The sequence below is a fragment of the Sorex fumeus genome, unplaced genomic scaffold (assembly GCF_029834395.1).
Source record: "Sorex fumeus unplaced genomic scaffold, SorFum_2.1 ptg000265l, whole genome shotgun sequence".
Lineage (NCBI taxonomy): Eukaryota > Metazoa > Chordata > Mammalia > Eulipotyphla > Soricidae > Sorex > Sorex fumeus.
In genome coordinates this window covers 5534194-5547928 of record NW_026606322.1, presented here as the reverse complement: position 1 = coordinate 5547928, position 13735 = coordinate 5534194, and the positions used below count along the sequence as shown (strand labels likewise).

Here is a 13735-nt window from a genome sequence, read left to right as displayed (position 1 = left end):
CAGCCAGGTGTCTCATTATCCCATCTATGCATATTTAATCACTCTATACTTCAAAGTTCTTACCTGTGAGAAGAGTGCACCAATCTCCTCTTATTTACTAGGAAGTTATGAGCCTCGCGTCTAATAACAACTACTAAAAGCCACTCTATAAAATGTCAAGAGGAACAATTGTGTTGATGAAATTATAACAATTTATATAATTTGAGTAAATACATATTCACTTGTCTCCCTGGGCATCTTAAGGAAAGGAAAAAAAATAGTCAGTGTAAATCCGTAACAGTCTTATTTCTCCAACAAAGCAAGAACAACATCGTTAGGGAAGACCACATTCAATCTCTTGCTTATATCATTTCCGTCTTCTCGTTCGCTAGATCTTCAGAAAGCCACTTAATCTCCTATGTAAAGTAAAGGCCCTCCCGTTGATCATCGATTTGCTCGAGCGGGCCCAGTAACGTCTCCATTGGAGACTTTGTTGTTACTGTGTCTGGCATATCGAATACTCTCGGTAGCTTGCCGGGCTCTCCGAGAGGGGCGGAGGAATCGAACTCGGGTCGGCCATGTTGGCCGCTTGTAAGGCGAACGCCCTACCGCTGTGCTATCACTCCAGCCCATCCTATGTAAAGGTTGAAGCAAATGAAGCACAAAAGAGTAATGCCTCCACTTGCTGGAACATGAAGGTAACTTTGAGCAAAGAAAAGCTTTCCACCCTGCGACTCCTATCCTGAGCATATGAGCATGACATACTTTATAATAGTGTGGGTCAAATTTCTATAGTCACACATGAGAAACTTTCAAATACGGAGTGTTTCCCTGATCAAGGTTGCAGGTAGTCCAGTGCACTTGCATGGGGCATCATCTAGATTTCAGTTAAATACCAGCTCTAGAAGCAGGACGATGATTTCCCAGAAAGACTGGCCTTGACGAAACATGGGACCCAAATCAAACAGCACAAACTCAGACTGTGCTTTGCTGCCTCTCTCTCTCTCTCGTCTTTGAGGATTTTGGCTGCACGTCTGTACCATCCACAGGTTGTCAATTTTCTAATCTCAAGAAGGTACAGCCAGGAAGTAGAAAGGGCTCCCAGAAGGTACCTGCCCTCTGTGACTACTAAAACACACCTGGGAGTACTAATTTTAGGCTCTTGTCAGCTGTGACAGCAAAGCTGCACAGTTAATTCATAATCAGTGAAGATAAGTGTGTTGATAGCTCGTATGTTAGGAAGTGAAGGGGAATCTTGTATGGCTTTTCACTTAAGTGCCCTCATGGGTGGGTGGATAACTTAGGGGGAAGTAATGTTTTGTATACAATTGTAGAATGCAACAGAGTATCTCAGCAGGTACTGGAGAAATAAAGTAATCTCCTCGTGTCTATCTGAGGACTTCTGTTACAGACACATAAAAATTCTATGACATTTCCTTTCATATAATCATGTAATCCAGATATATCTAAAGGAATAAACTTGAACGCAGTTAAAGTATGCAATATAATAAAGAACAAATGAAAATGCATTGAATATTTCCATTTGTGTGAACTTTAGCACGTTACTTGGCTCTTCCGAACTAATTGCTTCATCTTTTAAAGATAGAAAATGACTACCTGGCATGATGATTTTGCCAGGCACATAGTAGGCATTAAAAGGGAGACAAAAATAACTTCTTTACTGTCAAATCTAATAAAGTATTCATTTGAAACCAAAACCCACTGCCTTTACTTTCATAATCCATGACTTTCAATAGTGTATTTGACTTTTATAAATTCACAAACATTCCACATAATTTACATTTCAACGACTAGATCTGAGGTGCAGTGAATGTATTCAATACCTAACACTGCAATCAAGCCATGGCTCCTTACTTAAGCTAACAAATGATTACCCTTCACTACAGACCTATAATTCATCAATTTGTTCCTTACAAAATCAGAAAGGCACAGACTAAAGCATGTATAAGGACTTAGGAAAGACTCTGTATACACTCCTCCAATACTCTCAGTGAGACACATTGAGTTTGCTAGTTCAATAATAATTGTGTATGTGTGTGTATATGGAGTGTACAGGGGGTGGGGATGGGGGGTACAGGGAGGTAGGTCATCCATGGATTTGAGTCATTCAGACATAGATTTCCTGCTAAATGTTGAAGATATCAAATAATTTTAGTGTTCATACTGGTCATTATTTGTGAGAAGAGTGTCAGGAGACTCAGGAGCAGGCTTGGCATTTATCCCCAGAGGTTCTCTGACTGGCTGTGTGGGTCTGTCTATTCAGTACTCGACCCTGATGGATGATGGATACCTCTCGGGCTATACCTTATGCCATGTGCTGCCAGGGATTAAATACAAAACCTTGTGCATTCTAATACATTTAACACATACATGTTGCACATGTTGGATGGAATATTAACACATTCATCATTCTCTCATTGGTAAGAAAATAAAACACTGACAGCAGTGGTATAAAAAAGGTCACAATTAGTTGAACCCTAAGGATATTGTCAATATGGAATGTCAAAAAATATCAAAGAAAAGATCAAATTTCTAGAATAATTTTATGATAGTTCAAACCAAGAACCTTGTTTATATCCCATATTAATTAATAACTACTTGTAATATTTCACTTATATCTGAAGTCAGAAAAGTTTTCAACCAAAGTTGAAAACTTAAATTGAGCTATTTACCCCTCAAATTTAAAGAATTTTCTGGAGAATGAGAAAAGAAAAGACACTGAGCTTTATTTACTAAACTACAGAAGAATTTCCGGTCACACTTTTGAAAGCAGATTGTGTTCATATGCACACAATACCTAACACTGTAATTTCTTCTTTCAGTTTTTACTTGTTTCTTAAAATTTTATCTCTGCATCTATTCATGATAAAATATTTTGTTCTTATTTTACAATAAAGAATGGCACTGTTCATTAAGTATCTTACCCTGACTCTTAAATCCCTTTTTTCATTTCATATCTACTATAGATAGTAGGAAAACTCATAAATATACTTTAATTTTTTGAGGAGTCACTTGGCAGTGCTGAGAGCAATTTCCAGTGCAACGATCAGAGCTCATTGTTAGTGGTGCTCAGTGAGACACTGAGATCCCGGGGCTGCTACCCAGTGCTTCTGAATTCAATGTATCTGCTCCAGTCATTTGAACTTCCAAACCACCCAATTACTTAGATTTAAGCATCTTCTGCAGAAAGGGCAGCCATGCATTATGGATACCAACCAATAATGATTAAGGAAACACAAGTAGTCTACTGAGTATCTGAGAAGGCTTTTTTTTTTATGAAAATGACAAGTATCTTGAATACTTACCTCCTTCTACTTGTTTTGCCATATTTATGAAAATCATACACACAGATCCAACACAGTTTCCTAGTGGGCAGTATTCAAAACAAAAAGGTTTGCAGCTGAAAAGATAGCATAGCAGGTCGGGCACTTACTTATCTTGCATGTAACCCAACTGGGCTTGATCCCTGGCACCACATATGGCCCCATTTTCTCCATCAGGGCTGAATCCTGAAAGCAGAACCAGGGGTAAGCCCTGAACACTACTAAGTATAAGCCTCCCTACCAAAAAATAAAAATCAAGGCAATTTATACAGATATGATTGAGCTCCTCATTGCAGATGACGATATTAGTCTTATTGTGTAAGGAAAATAAACATATATTTAAGACAGTTAACTCTAGTTTTATGTTGTTAGTGAACATATATGACAGTGAACATATATGCACAGTGATTTTGAATGCCTTTTACTTTATTGTGAACATTTTAAAAAGTTTGTGAAAAAATAAGTTTATGTAATCACAACTATATTTATTTTCTATCATTTAAAGAACCTGAGAAGTATTAACAGGTAAAGAGATATCAAGATCATGGGAACTTACTAATTATGAACTGCTTAAATATAGATATTTAAACTTGACCTGTATTTAAATTGGGAAAATAGGGAGGAAACTCTAAAATAGTAAATGGGCTAAGCAAAAAAGAGAGACAGAAAGACGAATCAAACCGATGGAAACCAAGACCCTAAAATTAAATTCTGAATTTCAACCTTGAAGGACTATAAAAAGGCTAAGACATCTGTCATTGATTCCATTTCCAGGGGATTCCTCTCTAGTCCCGACCAATTCTTGATGGGTTACTGTTTTCCTTCTCTCCTCTTGTCCCTAATACCCCTTCAAGTTTTCTCCTGCAGAGTCTGTGTACAATTCTAGATCACAGAATAATGTGCTCAGGATATCAACAGGAAGCAACGCTGATACATGACATGTAAGAAGCAAAATGAAAACGGCATCAGAGTAAGAAAGGTGATTTTTTATTTAAGTATGAATGAAGGGAAGACAGTAGTATTAATCACAATTCAAAACCTGGTATTATCTGGGCAATCTATAGAACTGATCAATTGGATTAAAAAGTAAAATAACTGTGTCTGGATTTCAGATGGTGAAGAGTAGATTGCTTCTCTACTTCTAGCCATCTTCAAAAGAAAACTGAACAGCATAAAGGACTACTTAGTACAATAAACTTATATTCATATTTATGGAATTAAGTAGCAACTAAAATTGCTGTGAAGAATGGCAAAAAATCCAACTTCTGATTTAAAATTATTTAATGATTGTGGTTATGTAATCCATATAAAAGAGTGTGCGGCTTTTCTAATTCATAGAAATTCCATTTAAAATCATCCAGTTTTCAAAACTATACAGTGAATTACAAAGGATAATAAAAGGCCGGAATTAATTTTCACTGAGGTTTTATTTTAGAGAAAAAAAACACATAGAAAAGAATGTTCTTTTACATCAGGGAGTACTACATGCAAACAAAAATTCTAAATGTAAAGACACAAAAAGGAATCAAATAGGTAACAAAGGCAAGGCATGTTTTTGTGAAAGGATTTTGTTTAAAGAGCATCATGCACCATATTCATCCTATTCTTACCAGTCACTGTTCTTTTTCTAAAGCTCAAAAATAATTGAGGGAAAATCAGAGAATTCCCAAACCTAACATGGACTTTATGCTACAAATTAACATTGCCGTCATAAGAATAACATTTACAAAGCTAATTAATACATTGCTCTTTGATGGCAGAACAGGAAAATCAGGCACAGAGCTTACTAAAATCCCATTCTTTGATGTGTGAAGCACAAGTTGTACAGTCTGAAACTGTGATATCAGCATATGCTATCTCCATACCCCATGGGAAGGAGAAAAGTAACATGGAATAAAGAAACCTCAGTAGAAATTATGTATAAGAAATGAGCAGAATTAATTTGCTAAACGTTTTATATAGCTCACTAGCATGCTCTTTGTATAAAGGGAAATACGTAATAGGTTATTTTTGAAAGATACTTAATTTGGGGGCCAAAGCAAGAGTGCAGCTCTTGCACTGCACACAGCCGACCCAGGTTTGAGCCCCGGCACACCATCTAAATTCCGAGTCCCACTAAGAATGATCTCGGAGCACAGAGCAGGGAGTAAATTCTGAGCACCACTTAGTGAGGCCAAAAAGATAAAACAGCAATGGATTAAGAATTATGTTTGGGGCCCAGAGTATTAGTAGTACAACAGATAGGGTTTTGCATTGTTCGACCTGGGTTTGATACCGTTGCATCTCATACAGTTCTCCAAGCCCTGCAGTCCTCCAAGCCCTGCCAGTAGTGAACCCTCAGTGCAGAGCTAGCATTAAGAGGAAAAGAGGAAAGGCTTGTCTCTGTTTTACTTAACAATAAGACAGGGCATGGAGCAGGATAAATACCACATATTTGAAAATTGAGTTAACTAAGCTTTAGACCTGGCTAGATTAATATTTACATTGGCAAGGTTATATTATTAGCCTAAAGTTCTTTGAAGAAATATTTATATTACACATATATGCATGCACAATTGTACCGCTACATCTCCAACAAAGTGGTGGGAAAAGCCCCCTTTAAAATCAGACACACCTAAAAGTGTCTATGACCCAGAAAATGTTAATCGATACTATTATGCAAATAGCCTTGTTCCTGACGCCCCATTCGCTCTCAATGGAACGACCATCTCCGAATGCAACAGCTATGTGTACCTAGGTCGAGAGGTCAACATGAGAAATGACCTGGCACCCGAGCTGCGCAGGAGGAAGAGAGCGGCTTGGAACGCCTTCAAGAACGTCGAAGAAATAGCTAAGAGGACGAAGAACCTCCGGCTCCGGGCACATCTCTTTGATTCCACTGTTCTTCCTGCATTAACATATGCCTCAGAGACCTGGGCCCTACGCAAACAAGATGAGAACACTATTCAGGTCTCCCAAAGAAGAATAGAAAGAGCTATGCTTGGAATATCACGTTTCACTCAAATGAGAGAAAGAATCCGGAGTTCTGACATCCGTCGACGATCAAGGATCAGGGACGCTGTCTCATTTGCCAAGGTGTCGAAAATCAGATGGGCTGGTCACGTAATGAGATTTAAAGACGACCGTTGGACTAGAACTGTTACTGATTGGATTCCACAGGATGTCAAGAGACCGCGTGGCCGCCCACCTACCAGATGGTCAGACTTCTTTGTCAAGATCATGAACGATCGGTTTGAGGCCCTCCATGTTCCCGGAGCGAAGAGATGCCATTGGGCTACACTAGCACGCGACAGGGACAAATGGAGAAGTTACTGGCGCCCGCTCGAGCAAATGGTTAATGGGAACTTAAGTGATTAAGTGATTATGCAAATCATTAATCTCTCTTTGCATTGGTTTGCTAGTGTTTATAATAGGAATTCCAATATCCACCTACTTTAACCATTGTGAGGATTTTAACAGCATACTGAGGAGAAAAAAAATAAAGCTGAAATTATTTAAATGTTAATTTTATTCCTTTCATATATTTGCCAGGCAATTTTCTTCAGGATCATCATGCATTTTTCTTTTTTTTCCCTTAGATTTTGGTATTCAAACATTAATCCTGGCTCTGTGCTCAGAATCACTCTTCGGGGGACTCAATGTACTACATGGGGTGCCAGAGATCAAACATGGATCAATTGTGAGTGAAGCAAGTACCTTACCTACTGTACTATCATTTGACCCCTGGTTATGAACTTTTCTATTCACCAAAAGACATTAGTTTGCTTCTTTCTTCCAATGAAACAAATAGAAGATTTGGGAACGTTATTTAGCAGTGAAGAAAGTATATATGCTTCAGAACATACTTCTTGTTATTCTGTTGTGTTTTTACTGAAAATAATAAAAAAAAGTATTGTATTATAGTAGGCAAAGAACCACAGAATATTTGAAGGCAACATACTTGACATAATAATTGTAAACAAGTTTACACAATGACAAAACAAAAACATAAAATTGTTTTTATGAAACGGCTATGTAAAATAGTGCAGTTAATTAGTCTGACCCAAAACTATGGTCAAGGGTGAGTAACAAAATTTTCTCAGCATTTCTGTGCATGTCAGTATGTTTAAAATCTGATGAGCAAGACTGAATTTATATGTCAAATTTTACTAATGGTAGGTAAGGGAAACATTTGATTTAAAAAACCCCTTATTAGTCGATTTTGTTTGCATTCTATCCAATACAAACTCATATATATTTTCTATAAACATCTCATTAATAGGAATATAATGACAAGGGGATCATTAGCTTGCATTATAAATTATACTTTCAAGTCCTTTACTCCAGTAAAAGTTTCCAACATTTTCAATAAAGTATAGAAAAGCAAAGCCAACGTATCATTCATAAAATCTCACAAGTACTACGGGCAAATTACCTTACTTAGAATAAATCAACTCTGAGAACTTTTTATGATCATCAGAAAATCTTGCATAAATCCTATGGTAATTGATGATAAAGATTGCAAATTTACAGAATTTCTAACAAATATCCTTTGAAGCATTGAGAGAAAATTGACAAACTCTAGAGCATTGAATTATTATAGAAATGATAACTAAATGTTTTATCAAAATTATCACTAAATATCCCATTTTGTTATTTTTTGTTTGACTCATGTACTAGACTACTAGAATTACATGATTGTACAATAGGCTATGGCTCCAAAAACTATAAGCAAGAGTGATGAGAGTGATTTACTTAAAAACAAAACAAACTGAAAAACCCCACATAAACTTTGGGAGCAACAAGATACCATGGTTACTGTAGAAAGATGAGTAGTGTATTTCCAGGATCTGGAAATACTGCTTACATACTGCTTAAATATATAATGCATTTATATATGCATATATTCATTGTGCAAATTTTACTGCTTAAAAGAGACAGTAATTTCTTTCACTTAAAGGTAAGATGTTAAAGTGACATAAAACTGAATATATCAAGTTAATTTCATTATATGGAAGAAATCTCTGGTGATGAGTACAAATCTTGAAGAATCAACTTTAATAAGTGTTGCTGGGAATACTAGAATGCAATTTACAAAAGAATCTAAGTCACCCACTTCCCTTACACAGAAAATATAAAAAAATGATTACATACTGAACATAATACTTGAACTTATCAAACTTCTAGAACCAAATCACAGATGGTAATCGTCTTGACTTCAGTCTTAGGGACAATGTTGTGACTCTAACACAAAAACCAAAGGAAAAAAAAAGTAAAACCAAACAAGTAAGTGCATCACTATATCCTGGTGAACTAAATATGTACAGTGATTAAGTAATTTATACAAAACAATCACAAACTTGAATGTGATTTAAAAATGGGAAGAGGTTATGAATAGACATCTTTACGAAGATGGTCTGCAAGAACATGAGAAGTCGTTCAGAATACCCTAGTTCTTAGGGAAATACCAGTTTAAAACTATAATTAAATATCACTGCACACCTGTTAGTATTTGTATACAAAGACAGTTTGTAGAGAAAAGAGAGCACTTGGGTACTGCTATGAGGAATGTAAACAGGATAAGCCACTATAGAGAACAGTATGAAGTTCATCAAATAATTAAACACACAGCTATAGTATGACTTGCAAATCCAAATCAATTTCTAGATCCAGATTTAAAGAAAACAAATATTACAAATATTAAAGGAAAATATTAACTCAGGAAAAACATGCGTATGTTATGTTTATGGTAGTAGATTCATGATAGTCAAGATATGAAAATTAGTAATAATTAATGAATAGATGAGGAATTTTTGGCACATTTATATATATGCATATATTCATTGTGCAAATGAGCATATTTTAACTATAGAATATAATAACATAATGAAATATTACTGCAGCACTAAAAAGGAAGTACTGCTAATTGTAGTAACATGAGTGAAATGAAAGATATACTATGCAAAAATAAGTCACTCAAAGACAAGTATTATAAGATTTCACTTGTAGATGTAATCTAAATGGAAATTTAAAAGACAAACTCATTGATATAGAAGAGAGTGGTAGCTATTAAAAATGGTGGTGGAGGATGGTTGAATGAGATTATTGGTACAAACTCTGATTATAAAAATAAATATCAAGGGTAGATAATACATAAAATGAATGAAAATACTGCATTGCATATGTGAAAGTTAAATGAGAGTGTATCATGATCAAATCACAAAAATCAAAATGTGTAACTTGTATGGTACAGGATAGTAGATGTACTTTAAATATTATTTTACAATTTATAATATTAAACCACTGTTATATACTTAAAACTAATACTGTGGTATGTTCTGTTTCAATCTGAAAAAATTCTGAAACTAAAGATGTGACTATCACTTAAATCTTGAATCTCTATAATATGGCTGTCCATTTTATCCCTACAAAATGGATAAATCAGAAATAAGATCAGCATTTATAAATGAGATTAATATTTCCAAGTACCTTTTTTTTTTGTGCTAGCAATGTGTCTTGAGCCTCATTCTTTGTCTCTCTCTGTCTCTATCTTTCTCTCCTTGCTTTTTGGGCCACACCCAGCAGTTTTCAATGCACACTCCTGGCCCTTTGATTTGGGATCATTCCTGGAAGTGCTCAAAGACTCACATGTGGTACTACAGATCAAACTTGGGTAGACCATATAGACGGATGCCTTAGTAACTCTGCTCTATCACTTAGATCTTGTGCATTATTCAACACCAACTGAAAGACACGCACAGAGACTGGCTGGTGCATAAAAAAATAGCTTTGCAAGGTAACTCTTCAGGCCTACAAAGTAATGAATTACAACTACAGGAATTAATTTAAGACCCCGTTTAATATAAAATTACACATGGGTGTGAAGCATGTAAGAGCTGTTTGAAGGGAAATAGTAAAAATGAGTTTTACATCACTGGTATTTGTTCTGGACTTTTGCTAATTTTCATTTGTTTTGGCTTAAAATGATTCAGCTTGAATTCTACCCTATACATAAATGTATAAAGACTTGAAATGTAAGGATTGTGTTATGTGTTTTAATAATGTCGGATAACAATGAAGCTGACAGCTTGAATCTTTGGTTCCACTTATGAAATAAAGAGCTCAGCATAGAAACCTCCCACCCGCCCGGCCCATAATACTTGAATCCCCTGTGTACAGGAATCCTTCAAGTACTTGAAGCAGGATGTCAGGCATGAGGCTCAATAAAGAGAAATTTTGACAAAAATGAATTTCTGAGTTGAATATTCATGATGTCACATATTCATCCTATCACATTTTCTCAGTTGAATATTCATGATGCTATCCTATCACATGAGTCACAGCTGATAAAAACTGAGTTTCAGAAAAAGTAAAACATAATCATTTCCAATACCCAATAGCGGAAAACTGGATTAGCTGGTATTCAGATGCCATGCCTTGACCATACAAATGGTCACCCCAGAGATGGAGAGATGATACAATGGGTATGACACTTGTCTGGCATGTTGCCACCTACACTGGATCCCAGGTATCCATTATGTTCCAAGCCCCTCCAGAAGTGACTTTTGAGCACAGAGTCAGGATTAAGCTTGAGTACCACCAGCTTTGCGCCCCCCCAAAAAGAAACAAACAAAATCAAAAGCAGACCAATTAAGTCACCTATCAATCTTTAAAAATTATTTTGATCCCAGTATTTAAGAACATATAATTTTTAATTATTTTAAATCATAATTTAAATGTTTAAAAATAACTATGTTGAATGGGCAGTAGCACTGTAGCACTGGCCTCCCATAATAAAATAATTATAAGGAAAGCAAAACTTGTTATAGTTTTGTTGGAACAAGAATGAAGAAATAGCATTTGATTGGCATTGCAAAGATTAAAACAAAGCAGCAGCACATTCTATGTGTAAGTGAAAATCAGATAAAATTCATTATTATTATTATTAATACTAGGGCTAGAGTGATAGCACAACAGGTTAGGGTGTTTGCCTTGCAAACGGCCAACATGGCTGACCCGAGTTCGATTCCTCCGCCCCTCTCAGAGAGCCCAGCAAGCTAGCAAGAGTATCTCACCCACATGGCAAAGCCTGGCAAGCTACCCGTGACATATTCGATATGCCAAACACAGTAACAAGTGTCACAATCGAGACGTTACTGGACATGCTTGAGTAAATCGATGAACAACGAGAGGACAGTGACAGTGACAGTGACAGGATAAGGAACAATATTCTGAATAATAAAAATCAAACTACCTGTATTCTGCATTGAAACATTCTACTTGAAAGGGACAGAAAAGATAACAGGAAAAAAAATCACTTCCTTTTCTTTTCTAACCGCTACATAGTACTCCATTGTGTAAATGTACCAGATCCTCCCAGGATGGGAGAAGCATGCTGAAAGCAGACTATAGAACAAACATGATTGCCATGCAATGCCTCTTTTGCAAACCACAACACCCAAAAGGAGAGAGAGAACAAAAGGGAATGCTCTGCCACAGAGGCAGGGTGGGATGGGGGGGATGGATTGTGGGAGGGATACAGGGATCCCTGGTGGTGGGAAATGGGCACTGGTGGAGGGATGGGTATTTGATCATTGTATAATTTAAACCCAAGCACGAAATTTGTAAGTCTACAACTGTACCTCATGGTTTCTCACTAATAAAAATTAAAAACAAACAAACAAAACAAAAACCAAAAACAATTACTTCCTACATTTAGTTCAGTTATCTAAACTCCTGGGGGGATATGGGTGGAAATGCTGAATATACCCCCCAATGTAAAGCAAAAATAATTTTTTTTGTTTTATTTATCATTTTTTTCAACTATATTTGTGACTTTATTTGCCTATATTTAAAAGGTTATGCAGTGGCCACCGCTGGAGCCTGAGTCCTCTACACGGAGACTTTGGTATGGGTCTTCACCAGGTGGTCGGTGTATTCCTGATATGGGGACTTGGTGAACACGGTCTCCTTCCAGAGGTCTGGGGTCAGATAGCTGTAGGTCTTGGAGATGGCATCGAAGGTGGTCTTGGCGAATTTGCCCAGGGTGGCAGTGCAGCCCCTGGCGAAGGTGTAGTCGTCATTGATCCCAGCCATCATCAGCAGCTTCTTGGGCATGGGTGCGGAGATGATGCCAGTGCCCCTGGGTGCAGGGATGACGTGCACCAGCCCCGACCCACGGTGGCCTGTCACCTTGCAGGGGACGGTGTGGGGTTTGCCGATCTTGTACCCCCAGTAGCCTTGCCACAGGGGCACAATGAAGAGCTTGACCGGGATGATGGCCCCCCAGATGGCAGTGGCCACCTCCTTGGAGCACTTTCAGGCCCAGACCCACGTGTCTGTTATAGTCCCCTATGGCGATGAAGGCCTTGAAGCGGGTGCGCTGAAAACTCCAAGGAAACCACCACGACTTTCCAGGCTGGGGGGCCCCCGGGCCTCCTGGCCCTCCTGCAGCACCGGCGTCATCTGCCTTTCAGTGTTTTCGTGGAGAAGGTTATTTGTCACTTTCAAGAAGTCAGAATGCTGAGTATAACTGTAGTTTTAATTAGATTTATCCTTACTTAACATCAAAATAATATTTTGGAAATGTTAGGAAAAAAGCAAAGTTCAGTAGTTTTGATTTTCTACTGCTCTTTTTCATATATTCCTCTTTGAATGTCAAGACTGAAGCTATATATTTAACTAATGGAAGAAAAATTGCATATTAACATTTTAAAATATTTAGCCCTAGTGAATACAATTTTTTAAAAGAATAATGTTTATCAAATTGGAAAACAGTAGGAAATAATTTCCATGGGCGAGAGCAAGGATACAGCAGGTGAGGAACTTCCGTTTCAAAGAGCTAACACAGGTCTGGCTCACAAAGACCCCATATGGTTCCCAGAACCCTACAGCGAGTGGTCCCTGAGTGCACAGAATAAGTCTGAGCAATGCTGGGTTTGGCCCTTCAGTCAAAGAAGGAAAGGGAAGGGAAGGGGAGGGGAGGGAAGAGGAGGGGAAGGGAGGGGAGGGGAGGAGGAAAAGAGAGAAAGTGAGAGGAGAGAAAGAGAGAGAGAAAGGAAGGAAGGAAGGAAGGAAGGAAGGAAGGAAGGAAGGAAGGAAGGAAGGAAGGAAGATGAAAGAAAATATATGGTGCTTGGCTTTAGATGGAATTGTTAAATTCACTTAATGTACATATAACTTAAACTTGTAAACAAAATTTTGTTAATTTTATGAAAATTTATGAAAATATTCACATTATGAAAAACTGGTATTTCATACATAATATTTTAGCTGAGGTATAAAATAAAAATACATATTAGTTGCTAGATTGATAGTACAGCAGGTAGGACACTTCATTGCATGTAGCTGACCATGATTTGATCCCAGTAACCCATATGGTCCCCTGAGCACCACCAGGAGTAATTACTAAATGCGGAGCCAGAAAGTAATCC

The 13735-nt window shown here is 37.2% G+C and overlaps 1 pseudogene; it reads right to left on the bottom strand.

Moving 5' to 3' along the window:
- Nucleotides 1-12158: 12158 nt before the first annotated feature.
- The window catches only part of LOC130018434 (40S ribosomal protein S2-like), a 45436-nt pseudogene continuing 43859 nt past the window's right edge, over nucleotides 12159-13735 (bottom strand).